A 14,336-nucleotide genomic window follows, 5' to 3' on the forward strand; every position below is an offset into this window, starting at 1 on the left:
CACAAGAAGCAGGGAGGGAATGAAGCAGAGGAAAAGAAAAATAAACAGAGAGAAAGTGTGAAGAAAATTAAACTGTCCTTTTATTACTGCTGTGGTTTTCCTCTCTGTAAGTGATTCTTGGCCACAGGGCATGGACAAGCAATGGCAAAGCCTTGCTTTGCTGGTATTAAAGCATGCATACAATTTTAAAGCATTGTAGCAGACATTCCTGAAGAAGGTTGGGAAGAGATCAAATCGGTGAGCAAAAATAATTGATGATTGATTCAGTCATCGTTTCCTGAAGATAATGCTAAACCTGCTTCCCCTTGCAAATGAGTCACTAGCCAGTTGTCCATTCTGCAGTGACTCCAGATAGAAGAAAACTCAACGCAAAGTGAAAGAGTCACAAGCTTTTAATAGTATCCTGTCTCTTGTTGCAACGTGTACTGAACTTTTTTTTAGATCTTTTTCTAAGCCTGTGAAAATGTTCTATTGACAAAGATGGGCATTCACTATTGTTTGGAAGGCTACGTATGCATGGCAATTAAAAATGAGCCTCTATTCCCTTTGGGGAATTAAACATTATTTCTAAGTGGCAAAGACTCGCATATCCCAGTTAAACCCACAGTCTGGTTATTTATGGAAAAGGCCACTGAAGCTTATGAAATATTGCCATGACTGGAACAGCTCTTCTGGGATTTAGCAGGAGAGTATGAGCCAGTGCTGAGAAGTCTGGGAAAGGGGATTGTTTGGTTTTCTTTTTTGCTTATTCTTACTCATACAAAGCAATCGTTTCCCCACACCCGTGAGATACAACAGAACCTGGTGGTAATTTAGCCAAATAGGTCTGCAAACCACACATGGTCTAATTGAGTGGTAAGATTGCTGCTTCCTGAGTAATGAAAGATCATTAAAACGTGCAGTTTTTCAACACCAGCAGTGTGTTTTTCTACAGGAGGTATTATTTAGCCATATGCTGGACAGCAGAAAAAGGAACAGTAGATACTGAAGCAACGGCACTTTCCCTCTGCTAATTTATGCTTGATGTTAAAGAGTTTGCAGCATTTGTGGACAGGGAGAAACATCAGAAAGACAGAATGCACAGAGTCAGGAAAACGTTCAGTCACAATAAGGTGTCACTCATGTCAAGATGCTGAGGATCAGTGAAAGGAAGTCAGCACACAGAGGGCTGCAAGTAGGTATTTTCATGGGAGGTTGGTTGGTAGGTAGTTTTTGTTGTTGTTGTTTTGGTTTGCTGCAGCACAAAAGCAACAAAGAAAGACATTGCAGCTAAGCAGCAAAGATCCAAGGAAGAGAGGTGATAGCAGAGAGCACGCAGAAAATGTGAGAGGTCACTCACCCATAAGTAGCTGCTGAAAGTAGCTTGATAGGGCAAAGAGAGCAGATGAGAGAAGGCTAAGCAACGTTAGAGATAAGGAAAAAGAGGGATAACACAAATGACTGTGACAGATAACCCCTCATCTGAGTACAGGAAGATGCTGTACTGGAACAATAAAAAAACACTGAAGGGCTCAGAGAAGTGTAGCAGTACCTCAGGACCAGCAGGGAACTGTGATTTTTGGTGCTTGCTTTGTGTTTGTGGGGTCATTTTTCTTCAAAGGACAGACAAAAACTTGAGGAGACTAGGAACGTGCAGGTTCCTTCGAGACTGGTGCAATGCAGATTTTAGGGAGTTGATCACAGCTGCTCTTACTACAGGAGTGACTGCCTGGGAAAAGTAAAATATCAAAGAGAGGCTGGCTCACTTGAAAGCAAAACAAATGGGAGATAAGGTTGAGGAACCACTCCACACATTAGAGTGGAGCATATTAGAGTGGTATACATGGCCAGAGCAATTAAATATCTACTAGCAGGAAGATGTTCTGGGGTCTGTTCCAATTTCCTCATCTGTTTCTGCATTAGACATGCAGAAATAATGCAGAGCCACCACCCCTAGATCTCTTCTTATACATTTGAGGGACACTGCTATGATGCTGCTACTCCTTCTCCCTTGGCCCTCTTAGCCCAGTATCAGCTCAGAACTTGCAGCTATAAGGGAGCATTTATAGCCAAAGCCTATGGCAGGATGAGAACACATCTTCCTTGCTCCATGAGCAAGGGCTCTAACTTGGGATGGGGAGAAGGGTAGCATACAAACCAGGTATCTCACCACACAACATTCTTTCGCTTTTTTTCTGATTGGTTTGTAGTGCCTCCCCACCATATTTGTGCAGTACATCTTATAAAGCTTCACATCACACCTGCACCTTCCCCAGGCAGTAGGCAGAGATCTTCAATGCTAGGCTCAGCTTTGTAAATCCTGGCCCCTAACACTGACAGTTGAGCTTTGGTTGCTGTAGAGCTTGTGATTTCATAGTCAGTTTTCATATGGTTCTCCTAGGTAAAAGACAAGGGTAGGGGACAGCTTCCAAAACAAAAAAAAAATAGGTGTTGCATTGTAAGTAGCACTGCATGTTCTCATCTTTCTATAAGGCAGTCTTTGAAGAGCAGAGTGGCAAAGTAGTGACCTTAAGCACTGCAGTTCTCTGACTTCTCAGCCAACAATATTCTATTGGTGATATTAATCTACATGTTTCAATGTCTCTAAAAAAGGTGGTATAACTTTTTTTCTAGCTTATTGCTTTTTCCTGGATAGTTTCCAGAATAGTTACGCTATATTATAGTTACATTATCCAGTAAATATGACTATCATGACAAGTAATAAACATTATAAATTGCTTTTCTAGATTTAATATATAAACCCTATAATGTTAGTGTTCCTGATAGAACAAATCCAGTGAGGGCTAGGGATACTTACTGAAAAAGTGATTCCACTGGGCTATCATATTATCCAATCATGAATTACGTTTATTAAATACATATCCTTTCCCCTTGTTGTTTGACCTTTGTCATTATGCAATAATCTAGACACTACTCTGTTATCAGCACAATGTATCATTTCAAATATTTTAATTGAACTTAAACAACTTCTGATGCATTCTGAACTGAGACCTGATCTGAACTGGCATGTCTACAGGCTCTGAGAACGTCCCTCTTCCCCTTGTGAGATGCAAGTGAACCCAAGTGCAATGCAAGATGATGCAGCCTGTTGTCTAACACAGCAGCCCACTAACTTCATTGCACTAACGATGCTGGTCATCAAATTGATGATTCTAAAGAGGACAGAGGATCATTATTTAATTCCCTGGTGTATCTTACTCACAGCTGAATAGAAAAAGATACTTCAAGATGCTCTCAACTTTTTAAAACACTGCTGCAGATTGATGCATCATTCTTTCCTTTGGGAGAAAATTCAGGCACTGTGTTCAGCGGATTCTGCTTTCCTCTGGTTTGCTCTGGCACCAAGATGAAGATGGCACAGATGATGGCATAGAGATGGGGAAAGGGAGTACATTGGGACCACTGGATAGTATGTTTGCATGCAGTATTCCAGGAAACTGGAGGACACTGTCCTACACATGCAGAAAAATGCAGGAGAAATAAAAGACCCAAAAACCTGAAGTTACACAGAATGCTAACATTGTGGGTGAACATACGCACTTCCTGCGCTCTTTGGGAAGCCCCAATTCTCAAGCCCTACTTTTTAATGACAGCAATTTAAAGTGGAGATGACACATTTAAATAAAATGCATCAGTATTAATATGACCGGGGGAAAAAAAAAGCAGCAGTAAGCATGCAAACCCTTCTTCAGATCTGGAGCAGAGTTTGCTGAATTTAATGATCAGTAAGAGTGGAGAATTTGTTCTGGATTTGAGAATGTTAGATTAATCAAGTGAATTGCTAAGATGAAGGCAGTAAGTCTGTTGTGCCTCAGGGTGAGGAGACAAAGGCAGGGGAAAAATAAATTGAATACTTGTGAAATATGAAATTCTGCATGAACATGCATGGCATGGGGAAGTGCAGTGTGACATTCAATGAACATCAGTACTTAAAGAGTAGGTGAGCGGTGTTATTAAGTGTCTTACCAGCCAAGGGATCATAAAATGAAATTTCAAGAATAGTCTATGTTGTATATAGTGTATTTTATTTTTTAGGCAATGCCATGGTGTGAACTCAGGTCAAGCTAGGACTTACGCTAAACATTCCCAAGGAGCAGATCCACTCTCCATAGATAGAACAGAGTAGAATGTCTGTCTCAAGTTTGAACAAGTCTATTTCCAGTGTAACCCCACTGGATATGAAATTCAGCATTTCACTTCAAAACAGCAGTTGACTTGATGAAGCCATAAAGAGTTGCCATCATCAGTGTAAAATGATCCATTCTGCAACACGGTGCGCATTGCTAGTCGTTTAGAAAGGGTCTGAGCAGGAAATAGAGCATTCACAGAGGCATTGAAAATCAAATGCAAATTTCAGTCTAAAGGTCAACAGCAGATAACATTAAATATAACCTTTCATATGCCATAAATGCATTGAATATATTTCCATTCATTTTCATATAGATAAAGGGACTTGCATTCACTCACATTTTTTAAATTAGATTTTTAAACAGTAAATCTGTATGAAATGCAGTGGCTCTCTTTTCCATAGTTCTGCATAACAGTCCAGACTTGTCAGAGAAATGGAATATTTTAGCACTTCATATTATCCTCAGGAACATCAGAAAACTTATCTATGGAGTTCTCCAACATCTTTTCACACTAAAGCTTTGTTTTTCACTTCGTAGTGCTAAGATAATTTTCATTCCCTCCATTAGGAACATAAGCATTGCTAAACCATTTCTCAACAGTCTCTCCTCCTAGCCGTTTCTCACTAAACCTTCACTGACATCATAAGTTTCACCAGGATATCTGAGGGTGGGAACACAGAGGTAAGCACATTTGCAAGTGACATAAATACCATCCCTTAGCCCAACAGCACAAGGTGAAATATGTCATTGGATTGAATGATTTCTTTCTAGAAGCTCCAGTTACCACACGACATGATTCCCTTACTTAAAAGTAAGGGAAGATTTCAAAGATGCCCCTAGGAAAACTGTGAACAATCAGATCAAGAAAAAAATTGAAGATGAAAACAATTTTCTCTGTTTTGATCCACGTTTAAAAAGTAGATACAAAAGAAAAAGAAATCTACAAGTGTTGTTCCTATTAGAACTCAGAATCAGCCGTCTCTTTGCACCAGGGATTTACTGTATGTAGCTCAGCCAGTCAAGCAGTAACTGACATAATTACTATTGATTGATCTTGCAGTGGAAAGGGAAAAATTCTTTCTTTCGTGGTACAGTAGGGCTCAGTTTTCATACATTCTGAAATTTTATTTAACTACATTTGCATTTTCTGAGTTCGTGCAACCTAAATAATAAGTGAATGTAATGCAACTTATCCCAGAGACAAGTAACAGCTGAAGGCTTTTCCCCACCTTTCTCAAGACATTTAACCCCACAATGTAACAAAGAACTTATACTTTTGATGTAAGATTATTTTCCTCAAGGACGTGGAAAAAAAGTCAACATCAGAGATCCATTAACCAAAAACAGTATAAAATAATGCAAAAAAAAAGTCATTTTTAATGAGAATGTGCTCTCTACAAAAATAATTTTAAAAGCGCATGAACTCTAAAGCAAGTTTTCTTCATTTGGGATTTCTCAGAGATAAACCTAGTCATCCAAAGGTTGGACTTCAGGACAAATTGCCAAAATTAAAAATTAAAAAAATGAATAATCACTTTCTTTTGGAACAGTCTATAATCCTGCCCAGCCAGAGACACATAGATTTAATTCCTTCTCCTTCCTGAGGAGATTCAAACCCACATTTCAAAAGAACTAACTGGCAGGACAGTACAAGAGAAGACATCAGACTCACTGAAGTGAAGTGAAAGGACTCCACGCCTTCTTGTGTAACACGTCACATTTCAGTAAGTAAAACAGGGAGGCAGCCTTAGGTCAGAAGAATCTTGTTTTGTCTTCTGATGGAACTAATCTTCAGATTTTGGCATTTGATCACTTTCCCTTTTAGATCTGCTTATTTGTTTGGATGGCATAGACTAGGAAGATCCCAGTTCAACAGGTGACAAGGGTCATCTGTGCAAGACAGACTCAATATAATGAGATGAATGAACTTGAAACCCAAGAAATGCAGCTAGGTCTTCTCCTGCACGAGTACTATATGCAGTGGAGGGCTCAACTAGAGCAGACACTTCAGGGACATGTATCTAAAGTGGTTGAACTGATCCTCCTTAAAGCGAGAACGGATGTTTAGAGAAGAGGAATATAGGATACTTATGCATGTTTTTCCTCCTCATGCTGCTTGTTTATAATCACACCTTAAAGCCAGAGGCTGTCTAGAGATATTAGGCATTCTTTTTTATTGCACCAGAACTTTGGGATAGTGGTCATTTTGCTCATAAAGGTGGGATTTAGCCATTCTCCTCTCACCACTGGGTAGGTTAGATAGCACACCTAGCAGCTCAGGCCAACTATCCCACTTTGTATCTGATCTTCCCTACATGAACTAGAAGTACTAAACAATGACTCTGTGGATTCTTGTAAACAGCAGTAACTCCATATACAAACACTTAGCATTGCAATACCTACATTATTTCATTGTTCCAGCTGTTACTGGAGAGAGCCTGTCTAAAGTAATAAGGATGTAAAAACAGAGGGCCGCATGGACTGTTGCAAGGTCAGGATCAGAGCAACATCCACATACCAACTAGTAACTCTCCCAAAGCGAGTACTGGTGTGCAGGCATATTAAAATATGACCAGAAAATATCACCATCATTTGTCTCTTCAGTCTAAGCCTAGATCTGCCCACTTGCAACAACTCGTAAGAACTACCTGAAACTCAGATGTGTAAAGATCACAAGATACTGGAGATCCACTATAATGTCTTAGAGTAAGTAGAATTTATAGGAGTTACCTGAAATTTTCTGGGAGAAAAAAAAGTTGTACTTCACTTGAAAAGATGTGGGATTTCGCCACGGGGACTTTCTAGTACTCTGTTGTTTCCTTCCTTTTCTGATAAGGCCAGAATACAGAACTAGACTAAAATGTTGGCAGCAATCTTCAATGCTCAGTGGATGAAGTCCCATATTTCCAAAGCTGATACATGGAGGAACAAGACTCAGTGTGGTGTGGTAGTTTCCCAGTTCTCATTTCACTGGTGCTATAAAAAAAAAAAAAAAAAAAAAGCTCTGGAGAGTTTACTTCTTTACAGTTTGGACAGAAGAGCTAAAGCTGGGACAGCTCACACAAGCACCAAGACGGGTAGAAGAACTATAGGAACCCCTTTCATTTGCTGAATCCATGTGAACAAAATAAAATATTTACCAGGAAAGTATAAAACAGTCACCTCACCTGATAAAATATTTAGTATACTTTCACTGGGACTTTTAAAACATTAATTGGAGAGGTCTTGCCAGGTGAGAAAGAAAGATTGTCTGGCACCACCTCCCAGGAAATGTGCTGCTGCTTTTTTTTTCTTGCCTTTAGCAGCTTTTGGACCTGTCTGTCCATACCATCTCTGCTAGTTTTCTTGATTCCACTACAGATTAAATAAACAATTCCAGCTCAGAAAAGACCCCTGCCTTCAGGGGGGTAGATATATAATAGCTATTCTATTCCTGTGATAAATCAATGTATCTGGTTCAGTGCAACAGTTTCCTTTAGGTTACTTGATTGAAATAGATCGTACACACCTATTGGTTTTCCTACATGCATTCTGTTACAAAGGGAGCTTGTTTAATGTTTTTTAAATGTTGCCTCCTGCATAGAACACAGACAAAGCAGTGCATACTGTACCTACCCCTCAGAAAGAGAAGAGGTACAGTCTTGCTTTGTTAACCTTGAATGTTTGTCCCAGCTCTCCTACACCATCCTTATTACTTATGTAGGTGAGATGAGTACTGCTTACACCATCAGCACAGGAGACAGCATCAGCTGTTCTCCCTGGAGAGCAGAGGATAATCAATAACCCCAAACAAAGAACTCTGTTCTTTCTGCTCCATATATCTGTTAGGTATGGGACAATGTGTTCCAACTTTATACATAACATTTCAGACAGCAGACAGCCTGCTTTCCCCCCCCCCCCATCATCACTCATAATGTCATTAGCCATTTTTCCTTTAGTACTGTGATGTTTATTGGAGCCCTTATTTTGCCAGAAATACAAGTGTAAGCATCTCTGCATATTTCTCATCACTAGAGCAGAGCTATCCTTGAACTGAATCACCACAACTGAAAGGGAACAGAAAAGAGAGGGAGCAACAAAGAACAATAGATACTGCCAAAACTGAAGATGGCATTAGTCTGGACAAATAACACATGCACAAAGCAAGCTGGGTTTTAGCAAGAGCACTGAATATAACAGACCTCATAAACACACAATGCATGACTGCTGGATGACCAACAGTCACCCAGCTCTTGCCTCAGAGAACAAGCAATACCTGTATGATGATCATGAACTGCTAATCCCAAATAAAAAAAACTCCAGACATCTCACAGTTGTCTTGTGTCATTTATATCTGCTATTAACAATGATGAATAATAGGTTTGTATGGTTCTGTTGCTTTTTTTTTTTTTTTTTTTTGAAGGAAGGCTTGACATCCCAATGAATCAGATTTACTCTGACATACTAAAAATAAGCAAAGAACAGCAAGAAGGACTTAACAACACAGGGCTGCACTGATGGTAACATATTTCAAAGAAGACTACTCTTTCCAAAAAATAATGTTGAAAATATTTTTCCCATAGATATCTTGCTTTTGAAATGTATCCAGCCTTTAATCAATGAGAAGTGATGAATAATACCTCCGTTATAGCAGGAGAGAGTAAGGCTTGCTAAGCTTCATGGCGTGAACCTGCCAGAGACCTGAGGTGCGATGGAAATAGCTCTGAATTCTCCTCAATTTCAGTGACAAAACACATTGGTTATGTACACCATCAGGGCCCTATGCAGCAAAATACTGGAATCAAAATTCAGGAGTTCAGATACAAGAATAGTACAGAAAAAGAATAACAAACAGCTTTCTGATCAGAGCAATTTCTTCGTAAGCCCAGAATTTTCAATGAAAAAGACAGTTGAGGTGAATATGGGAACAGCTGTGAGAAGTATTCAGACCTCACAGAAAAAAATTAACATCAGGTGGTGTTGGTAGCAGGGCTGTGAAGTTGGCTTTGGGATAAAGGAGCTTCTGGAAGAAGAAGTGAGTGAACCTGGCAGAGATCTGGCTCAAAAGACTGCCCAATACAGATGAAGTTTTCTCTGCTCAGAAATGGTCCTAGGAACTATGAAGCAGAACAACCAACTTGTATTGATTGAAACAATACATCTGTCAAATAATTATCCAATAAAGTATCCCTAGGTGGATGCTCAATAAATCATTGCATACACAGGCAATTATCCAAATAGCATTACAAAGTGTGGACAGTTACTCAATACATTGAAAGGGCAAACGACTGCACAGTGCTGTGCAGCAAGATACTGTACAGGTGCTGTGCTAAGCCCCACACAACCGCTCCTCCCACAAGGAGGGAAAGAATCATTAAGGCATAGGGAGTGTGAACTCATGGGTTAAGATAACAGCAGTTTAGAAAGTAAAGCAAAAGCTGTGCTTGCAAGCAAAACAAAATGAGGAATTCACTCTGCTTGCTACCAGTAGGCAGATACTCAGCCATTTCCATGAAAGCACAGTTCATCACACATAACAATTTAGCGGGAAAACAAGCACCATCACTCTGAACATCCCCAGTCCCATCCTTCTTCCACCTCAGCTGTAATTGTTCAACAAATGCTACACAGTATAGGACATACCTTTGGCCAATTTGGGTAGCTGCCCTGGTTCCATCCCCTCCCAGCACCCTCAGCCCCTCACTGGCAGGGCAGTGTGAGGAGTTGAGTAGTCCTTGGCTCAGTACAGCACTGCTCAGCAACAATTAATTCGTATGCATGTTATCAACACTGTTTTAATCCTGAACCTATAGTATAACACTGTAGCAGCTACTACAAAGGAACTTAGTGCTATCCTAGTCAAAACCAGGATGACAGGGCACATAACTACAAGTGACCAAAGGGTGCAGTTGAGACAGTTTGACTCGTTCTCCTCCCTTTGTTCTGTCCCACACTATTCTCACTAACAGTATTTGTGTGGATGTACTGTTTTCAGCCCAGCACAACTGCAGCCTTATGGATCTCTGCATGCTATGATTGACAGCAGTCAGGGACTGCAAATGAGTTGTCCTGGTGGCTCATTTATCCCTTCCCATTTGGTCATGTAGGCCCACTGTCTGCTGCCTCACTTACATTTACATAGGATTAGCAAGGTGAGTGATCTCACAAATGCTCATGAAGTAAACGGAGAAACTGGTATACCACCGATGTAATAAAGGCAATAGATTCGGTTTAGCAAAGAATCATATTTAAAACTGTAAGCTACCACATTTCCAGGATGGATATGGAATTCTTTTAAGGATAGCAGCATAAGCTGTGCAAAAATAGGGCACATAATACTCAAGATCAGTTTCTAATCGTAATTTCTGATCTTCTCACAGACCAAAATCCCTAGATATGTTACCAAACAGAAGTTTGCAGTTAATGTGCCATTTACAGAATCTTGTCCATCTTGGTGAATAATTGTTATTGTACCATGACTCATTTACTTTGTTTACACTGTGATTTCAATCGCATCCTAGTAAAATTAGATCCTTCACAAGGTAAAAATCATTAAATACCAGGTGAAAATAATTAAATTCACAAGCACCACACAGCAATCATTTGAATGGTTATGGATAGCTCATTTATTATAAAATACTTATATCTGTCAAGCCTGTTATGAGGGCATTCACCCTTGAGGAAAAATGGCTTTTTCCTTTGCTCCACGATCTCAGACAGAATTTGTCATTTGATAGGCAGTTATTATTAGCTTGGCCTTTTACTCTGGCTAGGGACCTGCCTAACTTGAGAAACCAATCAGTCCAGTGACACTCTCATTTCTTTCAAAAAAGGACAGGAGATTCACCTTACACATAAGAAAAGCCTTTTCTACTGTAAGAGTCATCAAAACGTGGCACATGTTGCTTATAGAAGTTGTAGAGTAGCCCATCAAATATTCAAAACCTGAATGGCTACGGCACCAAGCAACTTAGTCTAGTCAACCGTGTTTGGAGCAGAGGTGTTAGAGCAGGTGATCTCCAGTGGCTCTGCCAACCTCAGCCATTTTGTGAATCCGTGACCAGAATCTTGTCCATGTTTGACATAGTTCAGAGGGCCCTTTCCTCTCACCCCATCACATGCACTCAGCATAGCGCGCATAGAACCATGTAAGAAGATTCAGCACTACACAGACTGAAAAAAAGGGAGCATCAGAAGGCCCCAGCAATTCTGTAGCACCTCCACTAGACAGTACAGCAGGCTACCTATGGTTATTCAGTGAACAACCCCCCACAACTCTCCTGTATGATATATCTTAGAGATTCACAGGTTCTATTTTGGGTCTGTCATTAATCTAGAACTTGGAAGATTTTAGCCCTCTTTTCTTCAGCAAACAAACACAGCAAAAAGTACATGGGAATTCATAGCGATTTCTGCTTTGAAATCCAGCTTTACAATCTCATGTGAACCAGCTGCTCCTTATTGCCTTTGCAGTTTCTCTAAGGTACCTTGCACTATACCTTCTGTTTTTTACCATGTTTCTCCTTCCGCAGCATACAATTAACAAATGTGCAGTTTGAAGAACGGTGTGGTTAGGATGGCATTTTACAGGTTTATAGTTAGAAAGATAATCACGGTGGAAAGAGACAATCAAAAATGAAATGCTCACCTGTATCCTATGCTTCCAGTAGAAAACTCCAAAAGGAAGGATCTCCAGCAAAAGACCCTTCCCCAGTTCAGCCCTTAAATGGGTTTAGGAGAGGTGCAGCCAGGCTCCACCCTTCGGTCACACAGCTGAATTGCTTTCACCTGTGCAACCATGGCTGACTCAGTGCTCGCCTCAGGTGAGCAATCAGTGGTTCAGGCTGTGACTCAGCAGTTTCCATACGCATAGCTTGTCTTATTCTACATCTCTGATGGCCTTTTCCATTTGAGAGCAAAGTTCCCCTCCTCTCCAGGTCTACTGCCTGGACTAAACTGTCTGACTGGAACAATTCTTGTTTTGCAGATTGCAGCTTGGAAAGGTTAGAACATAAACGTACATATCAGTACATGAAAGTATGTCCAGTCATGGTGGAGATCTCTTCTAGAGTAATAGTGTCATCATACTGAAATGAGTTTTGCAGAAAAGACAGCATCAAATTGCTAAATTGATCATTTTTAATCTCTGAAGTTAGGTCAAGTCAAGCTTTTCGAGAGCACTAGCACTCTGCTCTCTTTGAAGCCAGTAGAGATTTATCAATTGATCTCTTTGGAAATGCTGATTTTAATGGAGATTAATAACAGCAATCAACTAGAGATGAAATCATCTTGCTGAGGGATTGCCCAAACCTTTGGCAGACATCTTGGAAAAAACAAAAAGTCCCTCTGAACCCTGTCTTGTGTTTTTTGAATGTCACAAGAAACAGTTTGTGTATTTGTTTGTCTGCCAGACAAACTGAATAAAGAAAACAAAGTTGGTAAGAGATTGAGTCTATAACCTCCGTAACTGCAGATTTAATCGCCAGCCTGTCATCTCATAGCACAGGCACTAACGTTCTTGTTTAAACCTGAATTTCTCAGGACAGAGCTCTTCCTTCCTGGTCTGTGTCCAAGTCTGGGACCCACATTACAAGGATGTGGAGCTGTTGGACTGGGACAGCAGGGGGGCCATGAAGACAACCAGAAGGCTAGAGCACCCTCCCTATGAAAAAAGGTTGAGGGAACTGGGATTGTGTAGCTTGGAGAAGAGAAGGCTCTGGGGAGACCTCATTGTTGTCTTCCAGTACTTGAAGGGAGCTCGCACACAGGAGGGAGACTTGCTTTTTACATTATCTCATAGTGTTAGGACAAGGGGGAATGGCTTTAAATTAAAAGAGGGAAGACTTAGGTTAGATATTCTTTACTCAAGGGACAGTGGGGCACTGGCACAGCTTGTCAGAGAAGCTGTGGTGCTCCATCTCTGGAGGTGTTCATGGCCAGGTTGGATGGAGCCCTAGGCAGCCTGATCCGGTGGGTGTCAGCCCTGTTCAATGTCCTTTAACGTCCCTTCCAACCTAAGCCATTATGTGATTCTATGATAGCAGCTTCTTGACAGGAAACATACTGAAGCAACTACCAAAAACAGCTTGACATACACACACAAACAAAAAAAAGGTTTCAGGTAGTAGATTCCATGCTGATGCTGCAAACAGAGCAAAGAACTCCTTCCTTTTTTATTCATACCCATTCATCTGGCAAGCAATGCTAGTGCCCAAGTTGAAATCCTTCTGAATGTGAAGACACTCTGGAGAGGCTGCTCTTGGTACATATGTATGTGCTCCAGGTAAAGATTCAATTTCATTTCTTTGGAAGCAGTCTTCTTAAATAACAGAAAAAAAAACCATCAGATATTTAGTGGAGATATCACTCTCCTGAGCTGCTGATAATGTCACTGCCAAGCAGAGATTGCTTTGGCTCTGGGGAAAACCACGAACATGATCCGTATTAGACCTATCCAGCAGAAATATCTATTGTGTTGCTATCATTATTTTTTCCTGCTTCTTTTAAGTATTATGTTAAACTGAACAACCAAGCAGATGGGAATATACAATAAAAAACGAATGGGTTGGGAATATGCTTTGACTTAGAAGCAATTTCCAAACTGAGATGAAGTTTCTGCAGGACCTATGTACAGTTAGTACAATCTATTTATTTTGCTACTGATTTTCTGAGATAGTAAACGTGTATTCGATAGGTGTTCCATGGTTAGTGAGTGAGATACCCACCCCAGGAAGGGATCTAATCTGACAAAACCTGAGTTGCTATGTGTACGTGTTGGTGTACTGAGCTCTTCTGTGCATCAACTCATACTGTTGGCCAAATAAATGCAACACAGTGCATAGAACAGCAGGGATGAACCAACCTGTGCCACTTGCAGTTCCTGTGCTGTTCCCCCCCATCCTCTCATTATTCCTTGCTCCAGACTGCAGGGATGTTCTGTCAGCTGGAGGATGCCTTAGCACCAGTCAGTACCCAGTGTGTGTTTGGTAGCTTAGGGCTCAAATCAGTTCTATTGCCTCTGGTAGGTCTTGGCCTGAGAAGGATCTTTTTGGAAGTTATGCAGTTCAAAAATAAAAGCAAAATGGCTGTAGAGCCACTATCAAAACTCTAGCAATATGTTTCACTATCAGTACTGTATTTTTACTTTTTTCTCCACTATCTCTACTACCTGTCCATGCTAAATTGGATTATACCACAGATAGGCAGTAATGGCTACAAATATCTCCT

Source organism: Lagopus leucura, unplaced genomic scaffold (genome assembly GCF_019238085.1).
Source record: "Lagopus leucura isolate 7727_CA_CO unplaced genomic scaffold, USGS_WTPT01 Super-Scaffold_100157, whole genome shotgun sequence".
Lineage (NCBI taxonomy): Eukaryota > Metazoa > Chordata > Aves > Galliformes > Phasianidae > Lagopus > Lagopus leucura.